Below are 6,763 nucleotides of genomic sequence, written 5' to 3'. Positions count from 1 at the left end.
CTGCGTTTACATCCCACCTCCAATAATTACTACTTGTAATTCATCCTACCTCTCTAGGTCTTAATTTCCCACTTTTAAAGTGGGAACAATTGTACTTGCACTAATATGCTTTTGAGAGTTTTGGTAAGAACCAAATGTAACGTATGTAAAATGCTATATGAAAGATATTAATATTAGTACTAGGAATCTATTCATCTGAACAAAGTTAGGCTTTTCTGTTTGACCATAGGCAAGTCAGTTCACAGGTCTAGGCCTCATTTCCCTTCTCTGTAAAATGAAGACATTGTACTAAATGATCTCTAAGTTTCCTTCCAGCTCTGAGTCTACTTTCTATGGCTTAGTTAATTCTTAGAGGAAGGACCTGTGGGATAGCTGGGGAGTATCTGAAAACACCAACAGGTTCAATGATCCAAGAATGTCTCTAGGGAGAATAGGGACAGAGGGGGAGGGACTTAGGATATCTAGGGTCTCTAGAAGAAAGAGATGAGAGACATGAGTGTTGTGAACATATCTGTATAAGTGTCATAGAGTCAAAGATTCTGTGAGATGAGGCACAGGTTTGGGACATGATTCATCTTTCTTGAGTTATTAAAGAAATACACTAGGGAGAAGAAGGGGATAAAAACTAATTTAATTTGTTTGGGGAATTTTAGCTGAACACTCCTCTTTAATCCTTTATCTGGTTCAAGTGTGTATGGGGAATTCCATCATGATTTCCAACCACCCTGCTGGACCTTTGTAGAAGGAGGGCAGAGGTAGAAAAGGAGGAAGCTCAAATTACTCCCTCAGTCAGAATAATTAGTGTTATGTAGTCTGTCTCTGAAAGCAATTCTGTAAGAAAAACTCCAGAACAGTTTTGGGCAACATCAGAAAAATTGCAATGAATATGCAGCATCCCAGGGTACTGCTTTGAAGGAACTAGCAAAGTGTAAACGTTGGTATGTTTGTTAAAAAGCAGACAGTCACCCTGTTACCTTATAGCAACATGCTGTACCATAGCAAGACAGGCAGAGAAGAGGAAAGAAAACACTTTTTTTTTAAATGACTGTTCAAAATATTTAAAATGTTTATTAAGGAAAAGACAACTCCCTTAGGAACCTAGTTTGGGGGGAGGGAAGAAGGTGGAGCAGATCTGGGTTATAAATTTAAGTTTCACTAAATACATGTTTAGTGATAAATCAGAAAGGAGGGGAGTTATAAAAGAGGAGGGAGGTCTGGCATCCCCTAATTCAGAAGTCTGGCTCCCAGGTGAAAGCATTCTGATTTTGTTCATATGGTTTCACCATCTTAAGTGAATGGAGAAAATGGGAAGAAGCTTTTATTCTCTTTATTTGGTTTTGAGTGGGAAGAGAAAAGGTCATACCTGCAGCAACATTTTGGAGGCCCCAGTTAGGACCATTTTTAACTAGGGGAGCTAATGAATAGGTCTAACATAAGAAAAAGGCAATTTAAACATAAATGCAGGTTTTAAGGAAAAAGGAGATTGATAATTTCAGTTAATCAGAAACCAAGTTCTTATCCCTATCTATTGATATTTCTTTATATCTTGCTCCAGATTATGTTTCCCTTTTCATATATATGTATTCATATATATGTTCATAGTTAAAGTAACTAGTTTGTTATTTTGATAGCCTACAGACATATCCTGCTTCATGTTCTAAGCTGGCTCCATGAAAATATTTTAAATGAAATAACATTACAAAGAACAACTAGTTCCACAGGAATAATGTATTTTGGAGCATTGTCAAATGATTGGGGTTTTACAAACTCATGGTAAAGTTTGATTATAACTTCTTAGTGTTGTTATTATGAAATGACTAGTCAGGACAATGTGATATGTTCCTAGCACAAGGCCTCTCTTATTCTGAGCTTTCAGTTTAAAACTATATATCCATCGAAGTTTCTTCCAGCAGGCTGACATCCTACTTCTGGATTCTACTCTTACTGCTGTAGCTATAATACAGCTGCTTTCGGCCTAGTCAACAGCAGATCATTTTCTTTGACCCTTCTCTTTGTTTTTGCATGCCCATGTGTGATCTCAGGTCCCACTCCTGGCCTACAGCTCTCTAGATAAAGATTTAAATACCTAAGGAAAAAAATGATATCAGAATATTTGAATATTTCTTCAAAGGTTTATGATTTTATCACAATGAGGACGTCCTCAACTCTGATGCTTAATACATAGAGTTTAACAAGTCCCTATGGCCAAACCTAGTGTCTAACATTGTAGTGGCAAGGCTGTCTGCACTAGTTTGGTCCTCAGATAACCACCACATGGTCAGTTGGTGGGCTCACACAAGAAAGTTTTCCTGGTTCAATAAGACTTGCCAGTCTCTGTTGGCATAACTTTTAAACCAAGATGAAGCATTGCATCTTCACAGAGGATCTTAACCATATGATAGATAATCTTAACATATCCTCCCTCGCAAATAATCAGGCCATAGTGATATCACCACAGAGGGTCAGGGAAGTCCTCTAGAAGTGAAAGCTGAGTAAGGGTGAGAGGAAAAGGGTAAAATGTAGTATTAGGGAGTGACAAGAGGTGGGTGTCTAAGGGGTTATTCTGGAGTCCATCCTTGTGCTCCCAGACACTTCTATCTAAGAAGAGGCATCTTTTGAGGATCAAATCATGGTCCCATTTGCTTTCACACAAGAATTCCTAATGAAGTATGGCCATAACGACTTGTTTTTCATAGGTAAATCAAAAAGTAGAGTCACCATGAGCATGAAATTTCACACTCTGGGAAGGACACACTCAACAAATCCCACCATATGGTGTTCTGCCTTTTGGAGGCCACCCACTCAAAAAAACCTTGCCCCTAGGTAGTTGCCTGCCCAAGAAGTCCTCCATCCAGACATCTTGTCTCTAGGAGAGAGGAATGGGGAGAAAAGGAAGAGCACTTGCTTCCCTGGGACAGGCTGGCTATTCATGGGCCCCTGATTCAAATGCAGCTCCATCACCCAGTCTTACCTTCAACATGGCTGGCATCAAGAGAAATTATACATTTGTCTTTACAGACATTTCTGAGACTACAAAGCCTTTCCCATTTCCAGCTGGAAATTCTTTTCTGTGATCATTCAGCACCCCCCCCCCCCGACCTTTCCCCCCCAAAGTGGAAACAACAGTTCAGGGCAGTCCAGCTAATAAGGTTTCTCTCTGTTCTAGTTCTGCCTCAGTACACTATCCTGCCACATCCGACCCCTAACCAAATCAGCTTCTTCATTCAAATGACCACTTGGGAGGGCAAAAATGTCTCTGGGCCAGTTTATCTTCCCTCTCCTCTTAAATGCTTTCATTGGCTGGCATGAGAAAGTGCTGCATGTCTCAGGGAGGGGGCCGGCAGAGAACTAAAGAGAAATTGGTGGGTGCAAATTCATTCAGAGATGCATCCTTACCTGTATCCTGTTCCCCCCATAAAACTGAGATTTCCCTAGAGATGTAGCCATGTTGAGGCCCCTCCCCAACCTCCCACCTCCTCTCTTTAAAGTGAATAGCTATGCGTCTGGGGACAGATTAACCCTTCTCCTGGATTCCATTCAATGTTACAGCCCAAAGGGGGAGACGTGTGTGATGAGTTGTCTCTCTTCTGTGACTGCATGAAGATTACCAACTCCTCTGCTCACATGCAAAGGCAGTCTTGGACGACTGGAACTCACTGGAAGAGTGCCAGATGTTTTACACAGTACTGGTAACGGAGCCTGCAGTGAGGCGTGGGAGGGGCCGAAGGGTAGGGGCGACACAACCAGCCCAAGGAGTACAAGAGGAAGAGGTCACTGAAGAAGGGTCCTGTTTTGTTTTATTTATTTTTTAAACTGTGCTTTATTTAGGGCTAAGCTGGAGAAAGCGTCATCCAATAGTTACAGAAGGTTACAAGGAGTTTTAGGGAATTGAGAGTGAAGAGAGCAGTTGTACCAAACTGCAGCGGTTTTCTTTTTTTTTTTTTTTACATCTGGACTTCCAAAGAGTAGGAGCCAAAGGAGAGAGGAAAGCAAAAACAAAAAAACAAACCAAAAACCCAAACAAACTAACTGAATGGAAAGGAAAGAGGCCTGGGAGGAAGAAGAGAAACTTGAGCTTCTAAATCAAAAAGTACAGAAAAACAGGGGAGTTGGAGAAGAAAAAACCTCCACCCCCCCACCACGCCAGGTGGCTTGTACTCAAGCAAGGAGGGAGTGAAGGCAGAATGCCAAAGCAAGTCTTTCTAATGGTGGAAATAAATTATAATAAATATGATATACTTTAAAATATATGTGTTCTTAAATAATTCAATGTTTTTCTCTGATTCCGAGTTTTTAATCAACGTCTTTTTTAACTGCTCTAAAGTCATTTACCAAAGATAAATATCGTGCTTTCATTAAATAGTTTTCCTTGTTTTTTTCTCTATCATTACAATTAAAAGTCCTACAAAATATGCAAATTTATTTACAGAAAAACAGAGCCGGCATCATTTTAAACATCCCTGTTTTTCAAAATTCCTTGTAAACAGTTTCAGAAATTCTTCAAAGATTGTGTTTTTTCTTTCTTTTTTTTGTTTTTGTTTTTTAAGGTTTTTGTTTGTGTCGTTTTAAGATGAAAGTTCCCAGTTCTCCCTTGCCCTGAAAGTCTCTAGAGCGAGCATGGAAGCTATTGAAGCAGAAGGTGGTTGGGGCTTGCGGAGAGAGCGGCTCCTTGGGGGCACGAAGCACTTAGTCTATAGCTGGGGGTCTCGAGGTGAGGAAGGGGTTGGAGACGGAGACAGTCGGGACTTCCTTGCGTCGCCTCCCCCGTGCCACCCGGTGCCCTCCGTCCATCCGTCCGTCCCCCGCGTCAGCGGGCACTGAGCGGCTTTCAATGCGTCGGCTGCACGAAGCTGGAGCGCTCGCAGGTTCGGGTCCCTCTCGCAAGTCACAGCCCAACAGCGATCGGCGGAGAGAAGGGGGTTGATGCTCAGTCTAACGCTACAAAAGTTACAGTTCTACAACATCTCGGAGTTTTAGCAGGAACGCTAACTTCTATAGTTTTTTTTTTTTTTGCTTTTTTTCTTTCCTCTAATTTTTCTTCTATTATATAGGTATTTTAAACTTTTCTTTTTTTTAATTCTGTACAACTATTAGGATTTTAAAAGGGGTAGGGAAGAGTTAGAAGCATTTACAGACTTTTCACAACAACTATCTTTCCTTGTATATATCCCTTATTTGTTTCACTACTTGGTTTCCTCCTATCTCAAGGATATTTATAGATTGGTTTTTTTTAAAATTTTGCTTTCCCCAAATATCCATCTTGCTTGTCTTAAAAGCTCCATCCATACATATGATACAGAAAACCATAGGAAAGGTTCATAGACTCGAATAAAGGTCATCAAAGCGCCTCTCATAGTATCAAAGAACTATTATCTTGCCAGTTTAAAAGCATTGAAGCAGATTTTTTGTTTTTTTTGTTTTTTTTTTTGTTTTTTGTTTTTTTTGTATTTTTTTATTACATATTTCATAGAATCGCTCTCGGCTGCTTTGGGAACAGCCCTGAGGCGGGAAGGAGGCTTGTTTTCCCTCCCACACTCCCCCTCTATTTGACATAGAGCTACACGTCTGCAATAAAAAGTTTGGTCCTTTGGTCCCTAAATAGCTAAAGGAATGACAGATACAGATGCTCAGTGGCCACCATTTTGGCCACACCTGGGGACCATGCCCCGCCTTGCCCAATGGCTGGCATCCAGCCTGCCTCACCCAATGAGGCGCCATTGGCAGAAAAAGCCCATGGATCCATAACCAGCGTCTCTTCCCAATTTCTGGCCTTTCATCCTCCTTGTCTGGTCTATTTTTGTTTTATTTTTTAAAGTTAGTTTCCTTTTGTGTATGTTTATGCTTGTGTTTTTCTTCTTCATCATCTTCTTTAAGTCATATGTATATTTTTTCCCCAAGTGCATATCCTCTGAACTCCATAGACGGGATCCTTTTCTTGAAGAAATATTACAGTCAAAGAGAGTGTCTGGAGTCTTCAACTTGATTGATATTGATATTGGCTGATATGTCAAAGGTGTCATCCAACAGTTCTCATTTATATATATATATATAGGTTTTTTTTTTAATGTAGCCCATTCAGCATCCTGCCCTAAAATGAAGAAAATCAGGGCAATTAAGCTGAGACAGGAGTAACAGGGGCAACAAGGCATCAAAAGATCAAACATCATAAGGTACCCTGCCCTGAAGTGGGAAGTGGGGGCGTTCTTTGAGGAAGGTGGGAGAGTAAGGAGTCCTGTGTTGTAAATTAGTCATGATCATGATAAATAAAAAGAAGTTCTTTCCAATATTTTGAGTAAGAAAAAGATTGGGGATTGGTGAAGTGAAGTGATTGTGGTTGATGTGGAGTTGTGGTGAGAATGTGTTCATCCATCAGTTCCTCCCAAGTCCCACCTGTTTGCCCAAGTCCTCAATTTGAGTTCTTCTGAAGTGCTAGGGTATTATCAAAAAGAAGAATTGAAAAAAATGGGTTCTGAGTCTTTCATTTAACTTGTTCTCTGTGAGGGAGTTACTGAGGATACAATATGTATACAGTTACCTGGCAAACAAAGCAGCAAAGTTCTGGCAGCCCACTCCCTACCATGCCCCTCTAGAAGAGGAGAAACAACCAGTGAAATGAAACATTCTAGAATCTTCACCCACCAACCACCAACTGCTTCCCTTCCTAGGCTGGTAGCTGTTTGCAAGGCTATGTATACATATGTATAAATATATATATACCTGGAAATAAGTATATATGTATTCATGTGTATATCTGTGCATATAT

General features: G+C 40.5%; 1 protein-coding gene across 1 annotated transcript in view; it reads right to left on the bottom strand.

Annotated features, from left to right (window-relative positions):
• Window positions 1-5,874: 5,874 nt before the first annotated feature.
• Window positions 5,875-6,763, bottom strand: part of CELF4 (CUGBP Elav-like family member 4) — a 56,332-nt gene continuing 55,443 nt past the window's right edge. The window contains exon 10 of the mRNA XM_072599334.1: window positions 5,875-6,088. The gene's annotated coding sequence lies outside the window, so the exon portion shown is untranslated. The remainder of the gene's footprint in view (window positions 6,089-6,763) is intronic.

This window comes from Notamacropus eugenii, chromosome 4 (genome assembly GCF_028372415.1).
Source record: "Notamacropus eugenii isolate mMacEug1 chromosome 4, mMacEug1.pri_v2, whole genome shotgun sequence".
NCBI lineage: Eukaryota > Metazoa > Chordata > Mammalia > Diprotodontia > Macropodidae > Notamacropus > Notamacropus eugenii.
This window is presented reverse-complemented; position numbering and strand designations above follow the sequence as displayed.